The 27,445-nt window shown below is 41.9% G+C and overlaps 1 long non-coding RNA gene across 1 annotated transcript; it reads left to right on the top strand.

The window, feature by feature from the left end:
- Positions 1-16,455: 16,455 nt before the first annotated feature.
- Positions 16,456-21,780, top strand: LOC113029804 (uncharacterized). Its single transcript, XR_003273505.1, has 2 exons — positions 16,456-20,537; positions 21,167-21,780. It is a non-coding gene; the product is annotated as an uncharacterized LOC113029804 (long non-coding RNA).
- The last annotated feature ends 5,665 nt before the right edge of the window (positions 21,781-27,445 follow it).

Consider the following 27,445-nt stretch of genomic DNA (forward strand, 5'->3'; position numbering starts at 1 on the left):
GTGATAAAATCCTGACACTGTGTTTGGACCGATTGCCTGTTAGTCCTGGAGTTTTTGTTATCACAGGTAGAACATCTGAGAAAACCTGCTTCTTTAATGATAACATGCCCAACTTTACAACAGAAATAAACTGGATAAATCAGCTGCTTTTTATAGCTAATAAACCACTGATGTCATGCTTTGGGATATGAAAGGTTAGGATCGGGATAATGAGGCAGAGTTCAAAGCAGAAGGTGAGACAACAGCAGTCACTTTAAGGTGCTTTATACTGTAAGGTAATCAGCCTTTAGGGGCAACCAGATGACCCCGAAGGGCAAGCACTTGGCAACAGTGGGAAGAAAAAACGTTGTTTTAACAGGAAGAAACATCTGGCAGGAAGAGGTTTAGGGAGGGGCAGCCATCTGCTGCAACTGGTTGGGGGTGAGAAGGGATGGCAGGTTAAAAAACACATTGTGGAAGAGAGCAAGAGATTAATAATAACTAATGATTAAATGCAGAGTGGTGAAAAAAAACACATGGTGAGTGAAAAGAGGTAAGGAGGGGTGAGAAATGCTTGGTGCATCATGGGAATCCCCCAGCAGCCTTGACATTTTGCAGCTTGACTGATGGAGGATTCAGGGTCACCTGATCCAACCCTAATTAAATGCTTTATCAAAAATGAAAGTTTTAAGTCTAATTTTAAAAGTAGAGAGGGTGACTGTCTCCCAAATCAAACTGGGAGCTGGTTCCACAGAAGAGTGGACTGAAAGCTGAAGGCTCCCATTCTATTTTTAAATACCGTAAGAACCACAGGTAAGCCTGTGATATGGTAGTATGAAGTCTTAAGAAAAGATGGGGCCTGGTCATTTAAGACCTTGTATGTGAGGAGCAGGATTTTAAATTTGATTCTGGGAGAGAGAGATGAGAAGCCAATATGGAAAAACATGCTGCTGCAATATGTTTCTAATTTTAGAGATATTGCACAAATGCAAGAAAGTATTCCTATATATTTGTTTAACATGCAGTTTGAGGACATATCCTGGTCATAAACAACTCCAAGATTCCTCCTTTTACTGGACGCCAAGCTAATTCATCCAGATCCAATCCATCCACAGTAAACATTTGGTTAGATTTTGAGGCCTTGGTAGAATAACCTTAGGCTTATCTGAATTTAGAAGCAGGAAATTAGAGGTCATCCAGATCTTTAAATGTTATTCTTGTAGTTTATGGATAGATGGAACTGGGTATCATCTCCATATCAACTGAAATGTATGTTTTGCCTTTGAATGATTCACCCTGATGCAGGATACACAGAGACAGACAAAAGGTGAGCTGTTGTTGGGCTGGTTAGCCCAAAACCCAGTGCCAGAAATCCAGGAAGCCCAGAGAAACATTTAGGTGTGACGTTCACAGCATTTACACACACTGAGGGGGAGTGAACACAGCTGGATGATGAGGGACTAGTGAACACAATCAGACAGTCAAGAGAGGAGGAAGTAAGACTAAAGCTCACTGTCAGAGTCAAAAGTAAACAACCGAGGTAAAACTCTGAGAGTTTAAATACTAAACTAATACTAGAAAGAAAAAAAAGAACTAAATAGTTACTTTAGACACAAAAGGAAACAATTCCAGCAACTTCCAGGAATCACTGCTAACTGGTCGGGAATACACACGTTTCCCTAGCAACCAGCGGTTGTATCACATCCAGTATGACGGATGACTCTCGAGCAATGTGCACATGAGCTCCACGTTTAACTCTTTGACTTTTATAAGCACACCATCTGGATACTCGTCATGCATTTCATGTAGCTGTACTTGTCAGTGTAAACTTAACTTAAGCACTCAAAATAGCAGGAGTAAGTATGGAAGTACTCCACTGGAGACGCAGATTAAAACCAAGCTAACCTGTTGTTATATCCGACTAGATTAGCAGACTATAAATTCATGTTTGACTTCATGTTAATATGTTTTCTTTAATTAAATAGATTTAGTTGATTGGATTTGAAATGGATATTTAGACAGCTGCAAAAGACTCGGTTCTCAAAATAGTTTAATGATAGTTTGAATGGAAATGTGAGAAAAAAAACATGTCTGTAGGCTCTCGGTCTAAAGTGGCAGAGCATGAATGCCAGTCTGAAAGCATTTTTTCCCCAGTTACACTTCTTCTGTGAACTCTCTGGCTTTGTATAGCTGCATATCCTTCCACTCGTCCCACTTTAGATGTGGTTTTTGCATGTAGAGTTTGAACAGCAGGGCTTAGATGCTGTGTGAGTTCTGAGAAGCAGCTAGTGTGTGCGGACTGACAGCTGATTGCGCTATGGTTTAATCTTGTTAGGGATTTTCAAAAGTGCTGCGTCCACTCAGATGAGCAGATAGGAGCGCCACGCAGCCTTTGTGTGCAAAATTTCAACGCTCCCAAAAGGGGGGACAAAGGGCCCCCCTGGTGATGTCATTCCGCTGTCAGCAAGCAGGCCCTCGCCGGAGGAGAGGGGCCAGGACAGGATACGCTGTGACCACCATGGCCCTGACCCCCTCTGAACTAACGTAGCAACCCCTGCTGTGAAGTTCAAAACTGAAATGTGAGTTGGCTTTACGTAAATGCAAAACATCTTTGACCTTAAAAGGCCTGGATCTGCCCACAGATTGCCCACAATCCCCACAAATGATGCATATATGTCATGTTTCTTATGAAGTGTGTCACTCCACCAAACTTCCAGTCATATTCGATTACCATCAGTGTCACGAAAGCACAGCTGCCCGTTTGGATGCAATCCCGGAACTCCTATATTTATCAGAGCAGTGTCGTATCTGCACATGACTGACTGCCTATACACGTGTGACACATGCTGCAGGACGCTTGTTTAGCAGCGCCTACATCAGCATGTCAGCTGCACATCATACACAGCTTGTTGATGCATGAGTCATCGGTGCAGTATAGCTTTTAATTTCCATTCATATCAAACTTGTTATAGGCGCAATACTGAACTAAATGTTTATAGAAGCACTCACATGACCAGTAATTCATGTGACTGGTACCACTTACCCTTTTTATGACCTTTGACTCGACTTCTGACACAATCTGAGTTTGGGCGCTTTTTAGTCTTTTTTAACTTAACGTAATATGGGTTCTTTGAGGAATTGTTGAAGCAGCTTTACCTTCCACAAAAACAGCTTCATAAATCTCTTTATGTGCACATGTGAAAACAGACAGATGTGCCCTTACTTAGAAAGCAACGCTGCATGGCAGCTCTGTGTTTCCAAGAAACCGGGGCGCAGATCTCCCCATTTTTAGCGACGATCTGGAGATACACTGATAGCTTATGTTACAACCTACATGCAGACATCTTACACCGGGTTTCAGATTTACAGCAACATCCACATACACGTGATTTGGGTTATTTATGTGCATGAGTCATGTATGTGTGTATAAGAAGAGCCATTGATTCCCCACCGATCTGGCGTGCATACAAATGTCCCCTGAAACGTATCGTGCCCCGTGGCGTCCCGTTTAAGTGCAACTCTTCTCTTGCTGCTGTAAATCATATTCTGCTACAACATCAGCTGCTCCCACTGAGCAAAGACACTTACAGAGCAAAGGAAAAGCAGACAGTACTGTGAAAATACACCGTTTGACGGATGAAAGACAAACATCCTCTGGGGCCGAAGGGCTCGAGTTGTGAATGGAACTGGTGTGCTCAACAGGCAGCTTCTTCTGATGCAGGGGAAGTTTTCACTCACATGTTGACCTCCAGGCTGCCAGATATATTGGTTTTTAATAATTTAGCATATTCGTTTTCTTAAGTAGCTGATCTCTCATATTATATTGACCCATTAGTTTTATTTGGCCTAGTTTTCATTACTAGAACATTCAGTTCTTTATATTTTGCTTCCAAGGAGCCAGAATCTGTTTTTAAAGTGTTGTTGAGCAATAGTTGCCAGCTTTCTGAAGATACCTACAAATTATTCAAGCATGAAAACACCAAACTCAAGATGTGAAAAGTACTACAAAATTATATTGCTGCATCAACAAACATTTTTCGGAAAAGTAAGCAGTGTGTCCTTAAAAGTAATTGTGGAAATTGGAGGGTAAAAGCAGAAGAGTCAGGCCTAAAAACGATCTACAGCAGATGAACAGCATCTTAAAGTCACGTCTTTAAGAAACAGGGCCTGAGAAATGTATCTGACCCTTTAGTCAATCCATCTACTGTTCACTGAAGCCTCATCAGAAATGGTCTCAGTGGAACAGTGGCTATTAAGAAGTCATTTTTAAGGAAGGGAAACAGGGAGAAAAGGCTGAGGTCTGCCAAATTACACAAGAACCGGAGTGGAAATCAGTGGCTACAGGTCTGATGGAGTGATAAATCCAAATGCCTGTCAGTATGTACAGAAGAGGTCTGGACAGAGATGCAACAGGGATCATCTTCGGTCATTGTGAAACAATATTTCAACCAGTGGTGTTGAAAGTTTATGGAAAAATGTATGAAATTATGAACATACAATCAGATTTTGCTTTTTAATTTTGAGTCTTCGATTCTAAAAGCATCTGATTGCATTTACTTTTAACCATGACAGTGATCCCAGTCACACTGCCAATGCAGTAAAAGCATACCTGAATTGAAAAACACACAATGGAGCACACTGAGGACTCTCCTCCCCAGAGCCCAGACCTCAACATTACTGAAGCAGTGTGAGATCATCTTGACAGAAAAGGAACAAAAGCAAGGAGGAGCTCTAAATGTCCTTCAAGAAGTCCGGAGAACTATTCCTGAAGACTATTTGACTAAATGACAAGAACACTCAGGCTGTGCTGAAGAATAAAGGTTCTCGTACCAAATATCGACTTTCAAGCTTGTTAGAATTGTGCAAATTCTGTTTTGGCCTTATACACTGTATTCCTTGCAAAATACAAAGAAATGAAGAGCGGCTCCAAACCTTTGCGCAGTGCTGTAGATCTCTGCAGATCTTCCACCTGTCATGAAAGTGTGATACTCATCTTCACACCTCTTAACAACATTAACCAATATTTGCAGTGACATTAAAGCGCCCTTAACCCAAACTACGTCAAAAAAATGAAACAAAGGCAGCCTGGTTATCTGTTAATCTGCTGCTACGTGAAGCTAATACATCAGCCCACATTACATAATGTTTCTGCGCTCGGCTTAAATACGGTTAACCAGTAAGGATGAGACTTCACAGCTGAGACATCCTCCACGTGGAAACTTCCCCCTGCTTGAGCTAAAAAGCTGTATGAAGACGGGGGCGGACAAACAGACACTTTGACCACCTGAAGCCACGTGTTGGCGGATGACTTCATGGCAGCTCTTCAAGTAAAGTCCATCGAGGGCTGGAAAACACTCCTTCAAACTTAGGCATAACATAGGAGTGTGGGAGAGAGCGTGGTGTTGAAACGCGTCATTCTGATCATTGGCGAAGAAGCAGGGAGGAAGCATCGTCTCAGGTTCAGCATAACAGGGAAGTGGTGGGTCTGTGGTGGGTGTTTGCATGCACTACCAGTCTGCAAGGTATGCTTTACTCCTTTCAAAATGAGAGTGATTTTTCATTAAGAAGCAGCTCTCTTGGACGTCTGGGCTAAATGGCTAAAGGACGCTGTAGTTGTGACTGATGTATTGAGACGAACATAACGCAGAAGCTTCTGTTTGCAATAAATGCCCTTCATTTATTTGAGAAATGAGCGGCTTTTGAAGTGGAGAAAAACATTTCCAGCCTTCATTAAAAAAAAAAAGTTATTAAACTTGTTCCCTGAAGTTCATCATCGGGGCACTGAGTCACTTCAGTTTTAAGCCAGACCCCTGCGCTGCCCGCTTACCCTCTACAAAGAGCTCCGATATTTTTCCATAAATACCTGAATTTGGCCACTTAATGATCCCTGCACAAATGGTCTCCAAACCAAACTATACGGCCTCGATTGCTGGTTAATTTACTGGAGACGAGTACCATACCGAGATCAAACGAGTCAGTCTCACTTGTAGCACCTTCACTGCAATGAATTTGCTGACCCCTCAACCTCGTGCGTTTTCCTATAAGGGGCATGAGAGGCTGAAAAAAGCTCACATGAGGTTTGGGTTTGCGCAACGCTCTTGTAGCCCACTAAATCAGCTTGTTAGGAAGTTTTCTCTACGCACACACAGTAGCTGAGAAAACATCAGCGTGAAAGCCAGATATCCTGAATGCAAAGTAGCTGCAGGGAGCAGAAACACACGTGAGCGACAGATGTGTGTGGACGACTGCTGCTGCATTAGAACGACGCCATCCTGAAATATTTCTACCTGAGGTGAAAATGCTGCACGCGTGCACGAGCGTCCGTTCTGACACTTCCTTAGCGTGTCCGGCTTGGCTTTGTTTTTTCAAGGTGAAGTTTGAGTTTCATTAAGAGGCAGCTTTAATGACCACACTAAGGGCTTGAAATTCCCACAACCTGAACATATGAGGAGGATTTAGTTTGGCTTTTTTGTTCCTGACATGAAACAGCACATTGTTAACCATGGCCTGGAGGCACAGTGGGCCAGAGTGCACTACAGAAAGTTAGGCTCAGCAGCAGCAGCAGCAGAGGCAGCTCCTATTTGCGTAGTATTTCTTTTATTAGTATCCCTATTTTAACAATTTATTCTTTTTCTAGTTGGACATAACACAAAATGTTGAGGACACGTGCTGTGGTGTGAGGATCACAGAGAAGAGGACACAAATGCAAGATACGCAAGAGGGATACGAAGAAGAAAATCCCAAATCAAAATCTAACTGGAAACAGGCAGCAGTCATACACGTGAAGGCCGGCAGCGAACCAGAAGGCAGAAGACAAAATCCCCAAAAAACACTCCAAAAGGTCACACAGGAGGAAAAGTACAAAGAAAACACAAGTAAGCTACTTTTTTATATGCCATACATTTACATCTCCTCCTCATTTTTATGGATTCTTGTTTTAAACATGCCCATATATGTTGCTGAGTTTATAAGAATCATAAGGAGCATGACAAAGAAGCCGGGGATGTTTTCTTTGTATTTGATCTTGTATTTAAGTGTGTATGGCTTCGCCACGAGATCTGATCTCAGTGGGACTTCCTGGTTAAATAAAGGTAACAACAACAATCTGGGAAGTGTTAGGCGAACAGCTTGAGGTACATATACTTAGGACAATGACAGGAAAACTGAATCCATGTGTGAAGGACAACATAGGTGAGAAAAATCAGGGCGGGGCTTAAAAACTCAAGAAATGAAGCTTCACCTGTTTCAACACCACAGTGAAAAATTACCTCTATGGTAAGTTTTAAATCTCATTAAATACCACACAACGTGTATTTTAAATTATGATTCAATTTAGAGTAAAACAGACGTTAAAACACTTTGGCAAACTTAAATTCATCCATTTATTTGATTGGTTATAGATTTTAAGATTACGTCTTTTCTAGATTGCTATAAAATGTTAAAGTTTTTTTTCTCTAAGGGACAAGAGTCCGAACATCAGACAAAATGCTGTGACAGAATATTTGTCACCTGATTTATGGCCCCTCATAATTTACCAGTGTGGTATTTTGAGCTAACAGATCTGTGTCAGGCGTTGCCAAGTAAACACCGCAGAACGAAGCAGCATCCTTTGTTTGACCTCTGCCTGGTTTTAAAAAGAAGAAGACTCCATGGCCTGCGGTCTTTTCTCAGTGTCAATAAAGACAAACACTCTAAAACACACACACACACACACGCACAAAAAGCGTCACGCGCATAACAACGGCAGTGTGTTTGTCTGCAGTTTGATTTGATGTGGGTGAATGTGTCAGGGTCACAGTCAGGAGGTCTCCACCCCGCTGGCGATGGAGCCCATTTTCTTGGAGGACCCCCTTCTGTGTTATTGAGACATGCTAGTCATCTCCATTATGAAGTGTAATTAGGTTGTTGTGCTTATTAACTCCCATTATCAGAGGAGCCCTGAGATGTCTACATGTGGCTGGTGCTACCGACGGGTTTGCAGATGGCTGTAAATTCGTGTTAGCATCTTCTTCCAGGATTCCTAGAGAGATGCAGATCAATGCGCAATCATCTCTTCTTGTGAAGCACCAGATCAGTGATTTTACTTGTTCTTTACTTATTGTGTTAAGAAACCAAACCACATTTTTTTAAAAACACTGGGTTAACTTTATCTGTGCATAGAATTTATTTTTCCCCGAGGCAATTTGAATTATTTCTTCAAGGATTTTAATGGGCTGAGTGGGTTTGTATTAGAAGATGCAAACCAGAAAACAGCAGATAAACTAAAGTCTGTGAGACATCCATTGCCAGATTGAGGAATTTAAGAGGGTGCTTAACTAATTCAGTGGTCCACCTCACAAAAAACAATAGATAAAAATCTATTTATAAGCATAAGAGGCGAAGTTTGGGTTAAGGATCAGGATTAGATTTAAATCAGAGTTTAAATGTTTGCAGTGTTGGGTGAAAATTTATCCACTGATGCCTCTGAGCCATTAAATGCTCATGTAGCAGTTAGATGGAAACACTTGATTTAATTAAAAGAAGCAAACATTAACAACTTGACTTTGGCTGATTTACTAAATGAGACTTTTTAATTAGCTAACTAACAGCTAATGAATCCAACTGCTCAATTAATGTACCGATTCAAGCGCGCGTTTTCTGAGGTACGCTCACACGCTGCCTCACTTGCATTATCACTGCACTGTCACTGGGCCGCCAAGATTGACATCAGATACGGTATAAAATCGAAACACATGTTCAATGGAAATTTTCTTCTTGCTTGGTCAAAGGTCACGGTCAGCTATAGCAGTGTAGGTGGGGAACAGGTGGAAATTTGAATGGCTGCCTCCCTCCTTGATGTGGGTACGCAGTGACACTGGGCAAATGTCATGAGCCACATTCAGACCTGAAAGATACGATGTGCTCCAGATTACTCTCAGATGCAGGTTGTTCTTTTTGACTTTGTGTGGGGAGACCTCCACCGGATCCGCACACTGACCTCAGTGGAAGCTGAGGAATGAGGAGCTGGTTGGCAGGCGATGCGGGGAACATACTACATGGTGGCTCAGCCCGTCCTCTCTGGCTCCGAGCCCAAACCTCCGAGGAGGGTAGTAACCTGAACCGTCCGCCTTATAGAAAACCATTGATTTATTTTTCCTGGAAACACTTTTTCAGATCTGATTGAGGACATTATATTTATTTTGTTTTGTTTCTTTATTTAACCTGAAAATGTGTTACAGGATTATATTGCACACAATATTTCACAACCTGGCTGCTGATGGACAAAATGTGAAACAAATATGAAAAATAATGATTTAGATATTAATGACAACTGCAAGCGCTCTAGTTTCTCACATCGAAGGTTGTCTGAGTGAAACGACTGTCTAGGACCTTTGTGGGATTGTATAATGGATTGCATTTATACAGCGCTTTTCAGGACCCCCAAAGCGCTTTACAATACCACTATTCATTCACTCTCACATTCATACACTGGTGTATGTACTAGGGGTGCAACGATATTCGTATCGATATTGAACCGTTCGATACAGTGCTTTCGGTTCGGTATGCATATGTATCGAACAATACAACATTTGTAATGTATTTTATCAACTTTCCTTCTGACGATGCTGTCTGTGTTGAGCGCTCAGTGAATCTGCGTTCGACTACTCCGCCTAGGCTGCACTGTCGAGCGCAGATCCACTGAGCGCTCAACACAGACAGCATCGTCAGAAGGAAGAGCGCAGGGCAAGCTAGCAAGACAGAAGTTGCAACATGGACCTCCCCCACCCTCATTCAGATCTGGCGTTTGGAATTATTTTGGTTTTCATGTGACGTATGACCCTGAAGGTAAGCGAGTCATGGACTAAAGTAAAACAGTATTTGGATGTGCCATGCAATGCTCAATTACATGGGTGGGAACTAGTGTGTTAGCGCAGTTAGCTCGTTAACGTGTTGGCCGTCTAGCCCCACGCACGGAGCGATCGGCGGTAGCTCGTTAACGGAGATTTGCCGTGTTGTGGCGTTAAGGTCATTTCAACGAGATCAACCTGAAAGCACTAGTGGGAACACAACGAATATGACTGCACATTTACGGCGACATCATCCTAGTGCAAAGACAAAAACAACAAGCATGCTACTAACTTTAGCCGAGTCATTTAGACAGCTGTTAGCACAGGATTCTCCTTATGCTGCTGAGAATATAGCCCAGAAGAAGCGGATAGTATAGCTTTTATTTTGGAAAGAGACATTTCTCTGTAATAAACTCTCTTTTCCAAAGATGAGTGATTCCTCAATCAGATACAGGGCTCGCAATATCGCTAGCCCGACGTCCCGGAGCTAGCGATTTTTTTCAGACGGGCTACTCTGCCCGTCGGGCTATCGTAGGAAGGAAAAATATATGTCAATGCTTTTGCATTCTTTCAGAAATGTAGCTGGGTAATTATGTCATTGGCATCGGTGAGCCACTGTCAATATGTGACATATTGAAATCGCGTTTGAATTTGCGCTTGTTTTTTTGCTTTCACTTTGCAATCTTGCGAACTGTGTATAGAGAGCGACAGCACTGATCTGTGAGTGATGATAATTTGTGCACCAATTCCTCTGACATCGTCTTATTAATCGTTAGCTTACTATGCAAACATGACAAGTGAAATCTCCCGCAGCTTAAACATGTGAGAGGTTGATCGCGCAGAGAATCGCTGAGCTTATGTGAGTCCGTGTGTAAAAGCAGCAGAATATATATTTCAGTTCTGCTGAGCCAAATAAGACAGGTCAGGGTGAAGAAGTGACAGCCAAAGAAAAGCTTACCACAAAACGGAAAAGTTATGACAAATCAGACTATAAGGCAAAAAGAAAGTGCAGCTTTATGGTTTCATGGACAAAATAATTTCTGTGGCTGCAATATGACGAGCTAAATAACCAGGGCTGCACATAAGTGGTCCGCAGGTGCGCATTTGCTGTCGAAATAAAAAACGTACACAAGGGTTAGGGTTAAATTTAAAAACTGTACTTTTGAGTTAAAATATATATTTATAATTTTAATAAATGACAAATTAAAAAGGCATGAACATTTTTTTTGTATCGAAAAAAATATCGAACCGTGACACCAAAGTATCGAACCGAACCAAACCGTGAATTTTGTGTATCGTTGCACCCCTAGTATGTACATGTATGTTTTCTTACACTGAGGATTTGTATAATAACAACAAGCTGACTTAAACATAGAGAAGCCAGCAATATCAGATACTAGTAGTATAGTTAGAAGTTACAAATATTAAGCTAATGGTTCAGGGCTGGTCAGGGTGTTTTCTCTCTGTAGCCTCTCCTCCTTGTCCTCAGTTAGTTTGTGCTATGTGGAGCGATTAAATCAAAGTGGTATAAACAAAACAACCTGTATTTATGCGATTGACAGCGTGGGAAAGTAGCAGCCGAACACCCAGGAAAGCAGGCAGATGAGCGATTATAGATCTTCCTTTTTCAACCTATGCATAAGCTTTATTTTACGCCGCTTATCTGGCTAAGGTGAGACCTCCGGTCAGTTGAAACAGACTTTTAGGTCACTACAGATTTGCAAACCACCGTCAGCTAATTTCCAACTTGTTTTTATCTAAGAGGAATTTAAATCAGACAATATGAGCCGATTATAAACACCAGATTAAGACTGTCTGGGAACGGATCCAAGCTAGATCAGGAGAAGATGGTAGCCAAAAGAAAAATGAAGGTAGACCTTCACATCCACACAGAAGACCATCTCTAGAAATGACATACATACTCAGTGATTACAGGGTTTGGTATTCACATAAAATTCCAACATTAAAGCAAACACCAAGTAGCCGTATGTGTGCTGTAACTAGGAGCATGAAGGTTGGTGGGTCTGATTTTCATTTCCAATTAACCTTTTCCTTTTTTTCTGCATAATCGCAATCATTGCTGCCGTTCTGAAGTTATAAACATATACATAGCCAGCTTTGGACATCATATAATTAATCCATAATTAAGGTAAGGTCATGAGGTCAAATAAGAAAAGCTGACTGCTTAATGAGGTGTGAATTTGAAATGTTTAATCAGGTGTAAAATGGGCAATAAAGGATGTCTGTGTCAAGGCTTCTTTTTTTGTAGTTTTTCTTCTCTTTTTTTCTCCCTCAAACCTCAAGTTCACCATTTGTAAAGCACTGAGAAAAACGTATTGTGCATCTCTGATTTAAGTTGAACCAACGTTCTTCGGGAGGGATTTATTAGGTTTTTCTGCAGGAAAACAAAACAAACATCCAGGATTGGTGAATACCAAGTGGGATGTTCAAACTGATTCAGGCTCTCAACACTTTGGGATCTTAGGTAGCTTTCTGATCTCCATGTGCTAACCGGCGAAAGCTCCCACTTGACTGGCAGAAGGCGATTGATTGCAACATCAATGCAAACCACTGAGGTATTTTGATGGAAATACTGTTTAGTGTGGAAGGAGTGGAGGTTAAAAGAGCCGCGCCACAGTGGGAGCAGAGGATGTGGGAGCGGTGCTTGTCGACGAGCCGTCTCCGTGTCTCTCAGACAGCAGATGACATCGCTTATCAGCGATTACCCCAGAGGTTCAAACCATGAATAGAAATATTAGGTACAAAGTTGGTGTGGACATGTTGGTGCTTTTGCTGGAGCTTTTATTCTCCTGATATTACTTCACAGCAAACACAACAGAATTTTAATGTGCCTGCAGGTTGACAGCGCCGTGATCCCGGTTGTATTCTTTCGTTTTCCCTGCTGTTATTTTCTTCCCAGTCCACCAGGAAGATCACCCTAATCCACCCCAATCCCTGTCATCACATTTAGACTAAAGGCCTTTACACAGCGGACAGGTAAAATCCGTACAAATATTTTGTGTTTTAAAAATATTTTTTAGACTCGTCTATTCCTGATGCAGCCATTCACACTGACTGTCTAATGTTTGCTGGACAAATCTGCTACATTTATTTTTTTCCAAACCAAGCTCAATTTTTTCCAAGTAAAAAGATCTGACCAATCAGATCAGTGCATTTGGCAGCAAGTGCACTCGTAGCTCAAAACAGGCACCAGCTCTGAATATACAAAAAGTCGAATCATACTATTCTGTCTGAGACGCTGCTCAACCGGTCAACCGGTTCTCAGTTTCCTCAGATGTGGTCACAACTCTGCTAACAAGAGCTCAAACTGCCCGACTGACATCCTGAAATATCGAGATCCAGCATCAACTCCTGGATCAATTCATGAAATTCTCTCTGCTGCTGCCTTCTCGTGATAATTGCATGAACCCAAAATCGCAGTTTACTCCATTTTTTTCAGGACCAGCTCATCACTTGATGCTGCATTTTGTGACAATGAATTTCCTGCAAAAACACATTCGGTGTGTAAATCGGTGTGTGTACGTTACACAACAAGTTCAGAGCCAGAAAATTCAGAATTTTCATGTCACTTTTTTGCAACACGCTTGGTGTGTAATGGCCTTTAGTCTTCCTGTTTCACTAATGTCTTTTGATTACTTCCTGTTTTACTTCAATTTCTTGCTTCCCACCTTTGTCTTCTCCTCCATTGCGACTGTCTTAAGTGATGAAAGCCCAGCAACGCAGGTAGACGAGCAAATACAGATGTTTCTCTTTGCACTTACGGATGATCTTTGTTGTTATTTAAAGAAGAAATATTATGCTCATATCCAGCTCTAGGTTTTTGTCCTATACCTGAAACATGCCCTGCTTCTCTTCTGATTGGCTGAAGGTTTAAGCAGCAGGTGGGTGGGGCTAGAGGTGACCATTCACACTGACATCATACAGAGCCAAGAGTAGAAAAACTGTCTGAAGCGTATCGTTTAGAGCAGCTTTTGGGTCACAGGGATTATTTGTATAACTTCAGTGTGAACATCCAATAATGTGTCAGTATATATATGAAAGATATACACTGAAAAAAGTCTAATAGGGCCTGTTTAAGGTTCCTTAAAGTTATGGCCAGATAATAGGACCCATTTCTGACTAAAAACAATGATCTTCAGTGGTTTCGCAGCATGTTCTGCCAAGTATTTTTGAGAAGTGAACTCGTAAATTCTGCTTTTGATCATAGATTCAGGATCTTTTTCAACCTCTTGCTTCCGTCGCCCTTTGCACTATGGCAGAATGATTTTAGCAAAAACATCCTAGACTCTGAGCCAAAGATTTTCCTTTGTTAGAACACTGTGAAGAAGAACCAACTCCAGCAGGTAAAGTTGAACTATCACACTGTATTGGAAACTCAGTGCATCAGAAACAAAATGCATGTAGAAGATGTGAGAAATCGGTTTTACGGAAGCATCAGACCTGCATGGAGCTATGAGGAGGGTGTAATGTTCTTGAAATACTTCAATCAAACAGGAATACCATAAATCTGTCTGCTTTTCTGTATTGTTTCTATTCACTAAAGCTTGGCTGGCGCTCGCTGAAACCTCTCCTTCTCTTGTGGTTTAAAGGCACCAGACTGGAGAGTTAGCAGTACCAGCTGGTTATCTTTTGAAGATCCAACTCTGAATGTTGGCACATAAATAGTGGGGGGGGTTTTGGAAAATTTGGTTAAAATTGGCAGTCCCCAGAATGAGAACCTGGCTTCAGTCATTCTGCAAGTGTATATTTTTTCTCTTTCTGCTCTTTCTGATTAAAAATTGTACATACATTTTTGAAAAGATGATTAAAAACAAAGTTATAAGCACAATGCATTTTACCACCTTGCACAATCACCACCAGCAGAGCATTAGAGAAGCCCTAGATTGTGGTTGATAGAGTAAAATAGATCTAAAGCTTCAGGCTTTTCTCCATCTTTTACTTTAATACTCGTCCACTCCTGTAGCCCCACTGAGCAAATAGGCATTAACCAAAAACACACAAAAACAACAGAGCACCTAAAAACAGGAAAAATAAACCACCAGCGGGCTCTACCACCCATCAACCACACCATATCATCTACGTCGGCCCAGTCAGCCACATCAAATGAGTGGAGTGGATGATTCCTGCCCTCTCCAGAGTCGTAGTCTTTCCCGGTCTGCCTCACTGAGCATCGTAAATGGAGCTGCCCATTGACCTGAGTAAGCCTGTAAATAACTGTGATGGCTTCCAGAGGTGGGTCCTCCAAAAGATAAAAGGGTCATAAAGCTCACCTCTTCCTCTATTTGGGGGGAAAAAGTTTTGGGACATTTAAAAACACAAATGAAAAGGTCTGGTGTTGCTGAGGCCTCGGTCACACAGGCCTAGAAAACAGTTGGTGTCGTCCTGTCAGGCTTTGGCTGCTAAGAAAAAACATGCATTTCCCGACTGGATGGCGACCGGTTGCTGGAGGTTGCTGCAAAGAGGTTGTTGCAACAAAAACCTCTTTATGATTGCTTTGGTCATTAGCAGATTGCCGTGGTCGCCTGTGGTTTTCGTGAAAGCTGCCGACTTGCCTGCAAACACCCCTGACTTCCTCTCTTTGTGACGCAGACCAGAGTCTGAGAATATTTGCTTTCAAAGTAAAAATTTGTGCCTTTCTGCTGCAACCAACACATTTCAAAAGGCGCAACTTTTACTTTGAAAGCGAGTGGTCTGCGGTTCCAGTTTGTGCTGCACTTTTCACAGTTTCACTATTACTTGGTGAAACTGGTGGTTGGCAAGTGTTGTAGACGAGTTGGCGTCTTCCCTGCAAGTTAAGGCTTGATTTAGATTACTGCCGGGAATTTTTGCAGAGCCTACGACGCAACCTACGTAAGTGGACCAAGCCGTCACCGGCATTTATGCTTGCGCTGGTGCGTTATGTGTTGATTGTATTGTGTGCAGTGCTAGCCGACAGAAAAAAAATGTAATGTAGTTACATTTCTCAGGAGATTGTACATCAGATTACAACGTTGTCACGGCGGGGTGCGCCGGTGTGTGTGGAAACAGGACCCAAAAGCAGATGACGATGAGGAGTAGTAAGGTTTAACAGAAAGGTGAGGCTTTATTTAAATGACGGCAGGGTTAAACCAGGAAACCAAAACAAACTGGCAAAACACTAAGAAACAAAACACTAAAGGTACTAAGACCAAAAACTATAACTATAACTGAGGTGGAAAATAACAGGCAAAGACTAAGACTATAACTGTAACTCTGGTGAGATAAACAGACTAAGACTAACGTGGAATTAACAGACGAAAACTAGAACTATGGCTGAGGTAAACAGACGAACCGACAATGGCATGAAGAAATACAGACATGAGGTGATCAGGGGAAGTGGGGACACATGGGGGAACAGCTGACAGACATAAACCTAATGACAGGACCAGGAGAGGAAAGCTAAATACAATGAACAAAGAACACATGACATTGTCAAAATAAAACAGGAAATACTAAAACTAAACATGACAACACAACTTAACAGACCTAATACGTGATGAATAAATACAAAACCCCAAAACATAGAAAACTCAGGAACAATAACTGCCTAAACTAAAGGCAGATAGGAAATAACACAAACTAAATCACATAACAAAATGAGACAAATACAAACATGAACTCAGAGCGCTGGGTCAGAGACCCAGCCTGTGACAGACGTAGATTATAACGTCAGGTTTAGAGGGGTTTGCAGTCAAGTCGTAGGTTGCGACATAGATTTCCCGTTGGGCATGCGAGTGACCGCAGCAATCTAGCAGCTAAAAGAATCACAAGGAAGTCATTTATGTAGCACGTTATAGCTCTTTGAGACCTTTTTTTTTTTTGTTAGCAACTGCCAGCAACCTCCAGCAACCACTCCCCAACTGGCTGTTAAAATACTCTGGTTTCCATAGCAACTGCTGGTTGCCAAGGGATCACTGACCGGTCTTTAGCCATGACTGAGACCCTAACAGTTATCATTAAAGCTAAATTACTAAAATCTATATCACTTTGATCATTTTGATGTTGTCGTAGATGGTAAGGTGCATGTGTCGCACTCTCCACTCAAAACAAAGACAAAACCCAAAAAACAAATAACTTATGAGCAAAAACAAAATGATTTTGCACCAGCTCATTAGAGAGTGAGAGCAGTGAATAGCATCTGTCTCCTCGATTATGTCTAACAAAGGTCACGGAGGAGCAAAGCGATGAGATTGCATCTCAGCGTCTGTCACCCTCCAAGCCGCATGCAGACACTACATCGAGAAACATCGAGTTAAGAATACAGATGAACTGCAGATTCTGGTTTACAGATGGGCGAGTTGATGTGCTTGTCAGAAAGGTGCTGAAATGTTCCTGCAAATGTGTTTTGCTGCTCTTCGGGTGAATTATAGTCGGCAAAAGTACGCCTGCCAACTGCAGATGGAACAAACTGTTCACATGACTGAGCTTCTCTTCCGTTTGTCAGTCGCTTAACTTCATTACCGAGTGCCTAAGGTGAACTGCGACAGGTGCTTCTAAACCGCTCTCGTCTGGATTGGTTCATTATAATTTGGGTAAGAGGAAGGAATCGTTTTCATTTTATTCTGATAAAAGCTGAGATTCAAACCCACTTCAGTTGTGTTACTTTTAATTGATTGCTTTAAAGTGTTTTTCTACCTGAATTTAGCTGTCGTGTTTGAAAAGTACTCTCCAGTATTCTTGTTTTTTGGGGGGTTTTTGGACTACATTAAACTAGTGATCCGAGAACAACTACAGCAGATTAAGGCTAACAGGGCTCACGTCCTGAGAAATAATAACTATTCCCATTGTTATAGTGATTTTTATGCTTTGAAGAGAGCCTCTCTTCCAGCTTCATCTGAGCGTAGCCTCAAGCCTCAATTGTCCTTTTGTCATATTTGCAAGATTCAAGGGACTTAAACGCTAAATCCAGGTGATCAATGCTAATTTTAACTCAAGCAAAAATGAACTTAGGACTCAGGTGTGTTTCACTTGGGCGAGCAGGGATGAACTGCCAGTGAGAGAGGGAGAGAGAGGGTTAATGCTGTGGAATCAAGGCTATTCTTTCAGATTTGATTTGATTCGTTACTTACAAGTGAGCGAGGCAGGCCAGGTTTCCAGGTAACAGTGACAGAGGAGGGTGGACAGTGGACGGACTGGGAATTGACATGTACTTCATATAGCACTTTTTGACTCACATACATTCATCCAAGACCTTTATAATATACATTTAAATGCTTTCTATCTAAAATTCATACTCAGATGAACAGATCAGGAGCAATTCAGGCTTTAGTATCTTGCCCAAGGATACTTTAGCATGCATTTTTTAATTGATGAGTGATTTTTCTATGTGATACATCCGTCCATGAGATTAGTGCTTCGGTTATGGTGAGTAAACTTTTAGTATTTTAATAATCTGTTGGGTTTTTTTGGCTCAAATTAGACTGCTTGCCTGTCTGTGCATTTCACTCATAGTCTTTAGGCAGGCAGCTTACTAACCAAGCTACCACCTCATTCAAATTTTGTGTATTCTGGCTCCTTCACCATTTATCACCAAGTATCATACAGGCTGCTTGGGCTTATTATGTAATATTAGCTGTAAAATTCTAAATAAAATTATTCTCATAAATCAGGAACTATTTGAATTTTCTCTGTAGCCTGAAATTGTTGAGTTATGGTAATGTGAAGGACCCATGGTAAAATGTTTTTTTGTGTCCATGTTCATACAACAGTACCTCGTCAATGCTTTTTGCTGCCACGATGCACCGAATGTCCTTGTAAAGCTCATCTTCTCTTCTTTCCGAAACTGTTTGAATGTTATCTCTCGCATAAATGATAATGGAGTTACGGTCATTTAAAGAGTGCTTGAAAAAAATAGGTCTGCTGCTGGCCAGTGGTTACAAAAACAAGGTTATTACTAACGGGGCGGTGGCCAGAAAGGTAAAGCTGAAGCTTCAAGGTGAGTCTCAAACCTGTAGGTAACTTTATAATGTCTATGTCTATGTTTTATGCAGTCTTTGGCTACAATAAACAAAGTTCAACATCTGTCTGCCTTACCGAATTTATGGATAAGTTTTATTTTAATTGTGCTTTTTTTCCAGCTCCATATTCTTACATCCTTTGGATTGTGCTAGGGTAGTTTTTCACAGTTCAGAGTTTAAGATCAACCTTATTTATACAAACCCATCCTCTGTCTTTCTGATTGGCTGCAAACAGAAGGCTTAAAAAGCAGGTGGGTGGGACCAACAAGCCAAAAATAGAGGAAACACCTGAAACTGAGTAATCAGAGCAGACCTGAAGCTGGAGGCTCTGGGTTGTAGGGATTCCTTAGAACCATGTTTTTGGAAATATTGTTTGATATGAGTATCACAGAAAATAATAAAAAACGAGCAGGACAAAAATAAAATCATACAGAGCAATTTAGACGTCCAACACTATTATAACAATTACTCTAGAAACTATCGCAGCAATATAGTCGGCATGCACTCAGTCTTTCATCAGACAGACACCCCCACCCAACACACAGACATCCCCGTGTTGGTCTCCTGTCTCCATTTATTTTACTAAGAAGGGTTGCAGAGCAGGTGTGCCTCAAGGAGCTGTGGATAGGAAGTCTCACAAAAACCAATTTTCAAAATAAAAGCTTTCAAACAACAAAGTTTACTAATAAAAGTACAAAAAGTACTAAAATTACTACACGACATTTGCAAATTTTGTCACTTCATGAGGTTTTTGTTCTTCTTTTTTCCAAAATAAAGGCTCATCTTTTTTAGGAATATATAATGTGTTTATATACGTGTTTATATTTATATCTGGTCTTACTGACCACTTAAACCACTTTAGACTAGTGGTTTGATCACATTTCTAACCATATGTTAATGCAGCACTTTGTTCTATGCACTTCAAGCACTTTAACTTCCTCATATCCATGGCTGATTTAGGACCTAAACAGCTAATCTAACATCGATGGACTATCTGAAGAAGTCTAAGTACCTGAAGAAAAACCACAGAGAGCTGAGGAAAACATTCAGACTTCCCCCAGAAAAGCCCCAGCTAGGCTTACACCCAGGAACTTTCTTGGTGTGAGGCATAGGTGCTAACGACCTCGCTACTCTTATTGTATACCAGTTATTATCATTATTATTTTACAGATCACTAGTTGGATCACTAACAATAGCAAACAGATGCTGATGTTCTTGCAGCCTCTAGAAACAGAGAGAAAATCAAACTTATTACAGAAGTTTATGGAGCATATGTCTGATAACACGGCCACTAGGTCAGTTACCCTCATCATTATTAATGACGAAAGTGATAATTTTAGCTTGGGCTCACACCAGGCAGTTTGATGCTGGCGCCCACATACTGTACTACCCAGAGAGCCCAGCAGAAGGTCAAAGCCTGCTAAGAGGCCAGGTCTGAAATATGCCTGTGTTCAGCCTAATGACCCGCAGCACAATTAACACTCTGCAGCTCAGCAGGTCAGCGTGAGGATACGGAGGTGTTTATTGGCTGCTGGCCTTGGTTTCCTGGCAAACCCCGCCGCGCCCAGCTGATCATCTTCCAGACTGGGAGCTGGAGGCGCTCCAGTCTGACACATGCACAGTACAGTGGAGTCCAGCAGCCACATGGAAGGAAGGAGGCTGACACACATAGCAGCACAGGGGGACCAATGAGACTCCAGGAAAGGGATGTCGCCGAGCTATTTTCATCCTCAAGGTGAATAGATTTTTCTTCTTCGCTTCTCCTGGCTTTGTGTTTGTAAAGAAAGTGAATGAAACCTGAATAAATTAAAGGGTGTGAGGACGTTAGAGTCACAGCTCTCCCATGTGATGGTGTGTACAGTAGATCCTCATCGTCACCAAATCTGAACCTCTAGTTTTATACTTTTATGACCCACACAAGAAGTCAGTCCCTTCTAATATGACTGACCTATTTTCATACTAAAAAGTTCTGTCTTTTGCCTCCTTATACACCAAACAGATGAGCTGGTAACCGGGTGTGACAGCTTTAGCAGCGGATGCTCCACTCTGCTTCAAAGTCACAGAAGCTGTGTGATTTTTAAATCCTTTTGTCCTTTATTGACTGAAGCTCATGGCGTGTTTACTGAGTCGCAAAAGGCATAGGAAGGACATTCTGCAGTTTTGGAAAAGCTGTTTAGGAACTATGTACAGTAGAGAGAGGGCACATGATGAGAAAACACCTGCGCCGCACGCACATCTGTCCCTGAAGATTTTACCCAGCTCATCTCGGTTATCTAATCACGAGATGCCGGACGGAGGGGGAAGCTCTCCTCAGATTAGCATGGCTCAGTTCAGTTTTTTTTCTCCCATGTGTTGATTGTGCAGACTCTGAATGTGGCAGACCCCGAGAAGCAGGTGCACCTCATCGAAGCCAGATTTCAGACCCACCGTCTCCTAGCAACAACACCAGAAGACGAGAGCACCACCAGCTCCACCAGGGCTACTGCTATTTACCAAAATGTCGTCTGGCTTTGTTTGGCTGTTTTGTCATTTTTTTAAAAAAATGACAAAGAAAGGGGGGGGAAAGTAGGCCACCAGTTCTTGTTAAACTGTTAAAAGCTAAACTGAACTGGTTTAAACACAGAAGACAAACTGGATTAAGCATATATATAAAATATGTTTTGCAGTGTCTGTGAAGTGCGATTGAGGGATGTTCCTCAGGTCACCCCTCAGAACTGTTAATGCAACAGGCCGCTGTAGGATTCATCACTACAGCACAGTATATTTATATTAATACCAAGGCTTCCACCTATGTCAGAGTCTTTTATTTGATTAAAGACGACCAACAGTGCAACAGCATGTCATTAATTATGAAGACAGATCTCCACAGATCTTTTATAGTTGATATTTGGCCTCAGGGAGGTATTTCTTTTCAAACAAACTGCTCTATGATTGGTTAATTGAACACTGTATTTCTATGTAGTAAAATGCAAAAACATTTCGTGGTGTTGATCTGTTTCTTCCTGATTAATTTTCTCAAAGTCAACAATACAACTTGGAAATACTTAAAGGGAATAAACAGGCCGTGTCTAATTAGTACAGCTTAAATCTATTAATCACAATAGCAGGATTTGCCGGCATAACCAGCAGCTGAATGTGCAAAATGCAAATGAAATTTGTTCACAGGAAGTAAATGAAGAATGGGTGTATACTTTAGTGTAAATGAAGCAGTTCCTTCAGTGTAAACCCAATTTTTCTTGTAATTAATACCAAAATACACTATACCTCAAAACTTGGTGGGAAGTTGTGAAATTACTGACCTTTATGGCTTGTGAAAACTCACGTATTCTTCAACCAACAGAACTCTTATGAAATCCCTCTTAATGCGAGAATGCACATTTTCTCAAGGCTTAAAACAGAAGTTTTTCTTACCTCATGAGGCCTTGGAGAATCAGTGGTCACAGGTTGGTCAACTTATGCTGTCCCTTTAAATGTTAAGTATTAGTCAGATGCCAAAAGTCCTGGAGACACTGCACGCGAAAGGGAGAATTTCACAGAGGTGTTTGTTAAAGAAGCGGTGCAGTGTGGTTGAAAAATGAAGCAAAAGTGATGTGCTGTGAATTGCATCTCCTCAAAGAGCCTCTTGCTGAATCAGTCCTTCTAGATCCCCCCATGTTAACAGCAGAAATAAACATGTTGACACACTGTTACAAAACAGTAACTTTATGCTCTCTCGCATAGTTTTCTGTTTCATCCCATTTGTTCTCGGTGGTCTCGTTATGTTCCTCTTTTGTATCTTCTCTTTCCCCACACCCACAACCTGGTTCTGCCAAAAATCTCTTCCTGTTAAAAGGGAGTTCTTCATCCCCACTGTCAATTAATTTTTTTATATAGTCAAAAAATAACACCAGTCGGCTCAAGTTGTTTTATATGGTGAGGTAAAGAGTGTAAAATAATAGAGGCAAAACAATGAGAGACAAAACCCCAACAAATCAGATGACCTCCTATGAGCAAACACATGGCGATAGTGGGAAGAAAAATGTCCTTCTAACAGGAAGCAGCATCACTCCTCTCAGGAAGGGGCAAGAGGTGCTTGCCCATAGAGGATCACAAGATCACTGGGGCATGTTGTGCAATCAGAGATACTATTCTGTACACCTTGTTTATGTAAGCAGATTTTTATGACTTTCTGTTCCTTTTCTATTGCCCGAAGCAGTCTGGCCATTCTACTTTGACCTCTGATGTGACATCTGGATGTTTTGCCTTCTTTGGACCAACCTCTGTAAACCCTCAGATGGCTATGTGGGGAATCCCAGTAGATCAGAAGTTTCTGAAATACTCAGACCAGCTTACCTGGCACCAACAATCATGCCACATCCAAAATGACTTAAATCTCCTTTCTTCCTCATTTGTGTAGTTTCACACCAACCTGTCTGTGAACACTCACCAACTGCTAGTTTCACATAACTGGAGATTAAGTATCTGAATTTCAGGAGCGGGACCACGCCTCCAAACCCGCTCCTTCCGGTTCTCATCTATATAGGTTCCCCCAGTTCTACAAGTTGTTCATTCTCGTTTACGTTTATATAACTACAGCCATTGTTTCTGCATGGTGTGTTATGGATACACTGTTTGTTGTAGCTTTGCAGTAATCCATCCATCCATCCATTTTCTGCTGCTTGTCTGGGTCTGGGTCACTGGGGCATCAGTCTAAGCGAGATACAAGACACCAAGGTGTTCCCAATCCAGCCAGCGTGTCGTCGGTCTGCCTCATGGCCTCCTCCTCCTCGAAACATCTCCCCTTGGAATCATCCTAACCAGATTTTTGAACTGCCTAAATTGGCTCCTTTTGATGTGGAGGAATAGCAGTCCCAAATACCCATAGACAGGGAGACAGCTCAACTGTGCCACTTCTATCAGGATTTCATTCTGTCGCTCTCCACTCAGAGCTCATGACCATATGTGGTCTTGGCTTTAAATATTGACCTAGCTGCGTTAATGAAGATCATATTGAGCGTAAAGGTGAAAAACAATATGCTAGCTGACTCATTGTTGATGTTTTGGAGGTGACGATCATGTGTGTTTTGTCCATGACCACACACACTTGAGCAGTAATATTATGGAAATAGCATCATATACGGGCAAAGCAAGCCCTTCTGTATATTGTGTTTATTAAGCGGTAACACAAATGGTTATCATAAACTAGACTGCCAAAAATGACACACAAGGTCATTAACATGATGTGGTTTGAAAACATCCTGGCTATTTGAAGCGTGTTAAGTTTCCAACAGCACACCCAGACGAAGCAGTCCACGTTAGGGCATGAAGTGTTATCCATTGTCATCATCGCAGATTCCAGTGCTTGATGTGAGTGCCAGCCTTTCTTTCTCATTGTGGGCCGTCCTAGCAGAGATTAGGGGCCCGGGCAGCTGAATGGAGGGGAGAGGCAGCTCTTCTGGGGGGGAGTTTTCCCCCTATGGATGACTCATTATGAATGAGTGTAATTCTGGGAAATGTGCCCCGTGAACAGATGAGGAAACCCCTAAACCCAGCAGAGCTCCTGAGGGGATCTGTCTTTGACAAACGACTTCCCCCATGGAGCGCGAGTCTGCGAGTGCTTCTAATAAAACGGGTGAAGGCGCGATCTTGTCTGCAGACATCATGAAGTTCTGTTTTTGGTTTCCAGTGTTCACTGGGAAGTAGTTTATCTGCTCCTGCGCTCTCATATGTGATATATAGTTCCTCATTAAGTCTTCTATTGTACACAAAAGGCTACTTAAAGCCACGTTAAGCTGTTAAAGCACCTGAACAGCGGAGAATAATGACGATAAAACGCCGTGTTTATAGTTCTAGCACGTTCCCAACCTAAAAGGTCAAACATCAAAAAGCTGCTGAATGAATGACACTGACAGATGCTGTCAATCCTGAAGGGGTTACACAGCCTGTGGTGAGCAGAGCAGTGGGAGGGGGTTAGGACGGGAACAGGCAGCTGAGTGGGCTCGATGCTCTCCAGAGCCCGAACAGCTGAGACCACGAGGGCCGAGGCAGGCAGCACACGGCCGCTTCTGGGACTCGGCTTTTTGATGAGCAAAGCCTGTTGAGGAAAGGAGATGAAGTCTGTCTGCACACTGAGAGCTGTTCCTTATGCCATTACCCAAAACCTCCAAAGAATCGACAAAATGCAGAGAGCAAAAAAAAAAACTGGCTTGCAGGCACTCAGCTAAGAGACAGCTGTGCTCAAAATAGAAAAGACATGATGGCAGACTCACTACTGCATCTGGAGAAAACAATGCACAACTGTTATCACAAGCGAGCGGCTCCTGCATCCATTTTACCAGTTATGTTCAAGAACGGTTGCCCGACAGGCATCCAGCAGTTAGCCTATCTGCAGCAACAAGCATGCAGAGATTAAGCAGACTTCACATTTCAGTTCAACAGTCGAACGACATGCTTTCAATTCAGGGAAACCGTTCACCGTGAGGACCTCCTGCTCCCCGACCCTTAAAAAAAAGGGGGAAAAAAGAAAAAACACATCTCTCCGAGTCAGGAATGCTAAAAGCCCTAAGACATACTTCATGGTTGGGCATCAAAGGATCTTGGGAGTACTCGAATGATCAGGCTTTCATCTCCACTCTGCTGGTTAAGTAAGCCTTGAGTGAATGATGGGAACACTTTGAACAGGGAGAAAGCGAAGAGCTCGGTGTACGGCGGTGCCGGTTTTCATGAATTCGGCAGGAGGAAAGCTATCTGACCTCGGCTCGGCAGAGGCGAAAAGCTTTCTCTGCCTCCATAACGTTATTAACACTTAAAGATGTTTCACCTACAAACAATAACGACCCTCTCAGGACAGTTTCTAGCACCACAGCGTGGGATGAAAGTGATCCAAGTGGGGCCTCCCTGCAGAGCAGACCACCTCTACACAATAACTCACCGAGGGTCAAGCTGAGCACTCAATGATGTGCTCAGTTACTCTCCCACCTCTGAACATGACCTCTGTCGGGCAGAATCGCTCCACTGGGCCTACTGTCCTTCCTCCTCTTAGCAGCGACATCTGTTTTCAGGCTGTATTTACTAAACTTGGACAGCAGCAGATTCAGACAATCCCAGGAGGCTCCTTGTTGAGTCTAAAGGGCATTTCAGCATCCACAAGCCATAAAATGAGGCATGTGAGCCATAAATGAGGGATTTAAATAGCCTCCTTTAAACCCCTGTCCCATTACTTCATATACAATGAGGAAGTATGCAATCTGTTTAAAAAGTCATATTTGTGTGACGCATTTAATAAAGATGCTCAAATGTCTGTGTGCCATAACGATGAGGATTTTTCTGCTTGTTTTGACATTTTTCTCTCTCGTCCATAGTTCTCGTCTGGTATTTAGTTTTAGTTTTCATTGTCTTTGATTTTTGGTTTTGGTTTGGTTTTTTGGTTTTCTTCTCGACTTTGAGCATTACTTTACTCGTGTATCTTGTTTTGGGGTTTTTGTTGACTGTCCGACCCGCCCTCATTGTTTTTCACCTCTGGCTGGCTGCCCCCTCCTTTGGCTCACTCTCACCTTTGTCATGTTTCATGAAAAACTCCTTCATGTATATCAACCTGGTCTCATGTAAAAACATTAAGTACTTACAACAGGTCTGTTTGCTTCTGCTTTTTCAGGTTTCTCTGGGTTAGTCAGCACAATTTTGAAACTGAAGTGGTTCAAAAACCTGTCTGGGCTCCAAACAAAAAAGTTGTAAGACTTGGCACCAAATTGATTTATTTCCTAACATAACCCAGCAGTTTTCAATGATACGAATGTATTAAAATGATTTTTTTTTTTAAATTAAAATTGCACAAATGACGTCTAAAAATAGTCTAATTGCGGTTTCTAATGTGGTGCACAGATTCCTTATGGGAAGCAACTTGTCTCCAAACAGTCATTGTCCATTTCAGATTGGCTGCCAAAGTTTTGCAAATAATTGTCTAATTTATGAACACGTTGCAATCGATCTGAGTCCTTCTGCAGTGATGAACGTAACTAGTCTGAATGCTTCTCTTTGCAATAGATGACTCGACTGAACTGGTTTCTATTTATATTCCTGTACAGAAGCAAGGTTGGCAGGCGCCTTTGTCATTTTCAGTTAAATTGCAACACTTTATGTGCTGGGATTTCTGAATTCTTTTTTCAGATCTATGAAGTTCTGAACTCTGAATGCAAGAAGTTCATGTAGATTTTTGTGTATGTAGAAAACAGACCTCCTGTTTATCTGGTATTATCATAAACAGGATGGCGTGTAATTGCCAACCTGACTGGTCGCAGACTGATAGCAGACTGACTCCGTCTTGTTGCCGTTTTATCGCCGTCTGGATGCACCAGAGTTGCTTTGAACACAGCAGCTGATAGCAAGAGGCTGCAGATGTGGTCCTCGTTTCTAAAGCAACCATTAGAAAGGCGCGCACATCCTCAATAACTTTAATTGTGTCGTCTCCGATCACTCTTTTCACTAGTGTGACTGTAGCTGCTTCAAGTCTCTAAATCTGAACTTTTTCACCTTGTAACAAAAGAAAAACACATCTGAGAACGGAGAGACGAAAAATGAAGATAAGTGGGGGAAATTTGTGTTGATGGTGGATTAGAGGTTGTGACTATTTCTATTTCTACTACTGTGAATTGTCTGTTTTCCCTC

The sequence above is a fragment of the Astatotilapia calliptera genome, chromosome 9, assembly GCF_900246225.1.
Source record: "Astatotilapia calliptera chromosome 9, fAstCal1.2, whole genome shotgun sequence".
In the NCBI taxonomy this organism is placed as follows: domain Eukaryota; kingdom Metazoa; phylum Chordata; class Actinopteri; order Cichliformes; family Cichlidae; genus Astatotilapia; species Astatotilapia calliptera.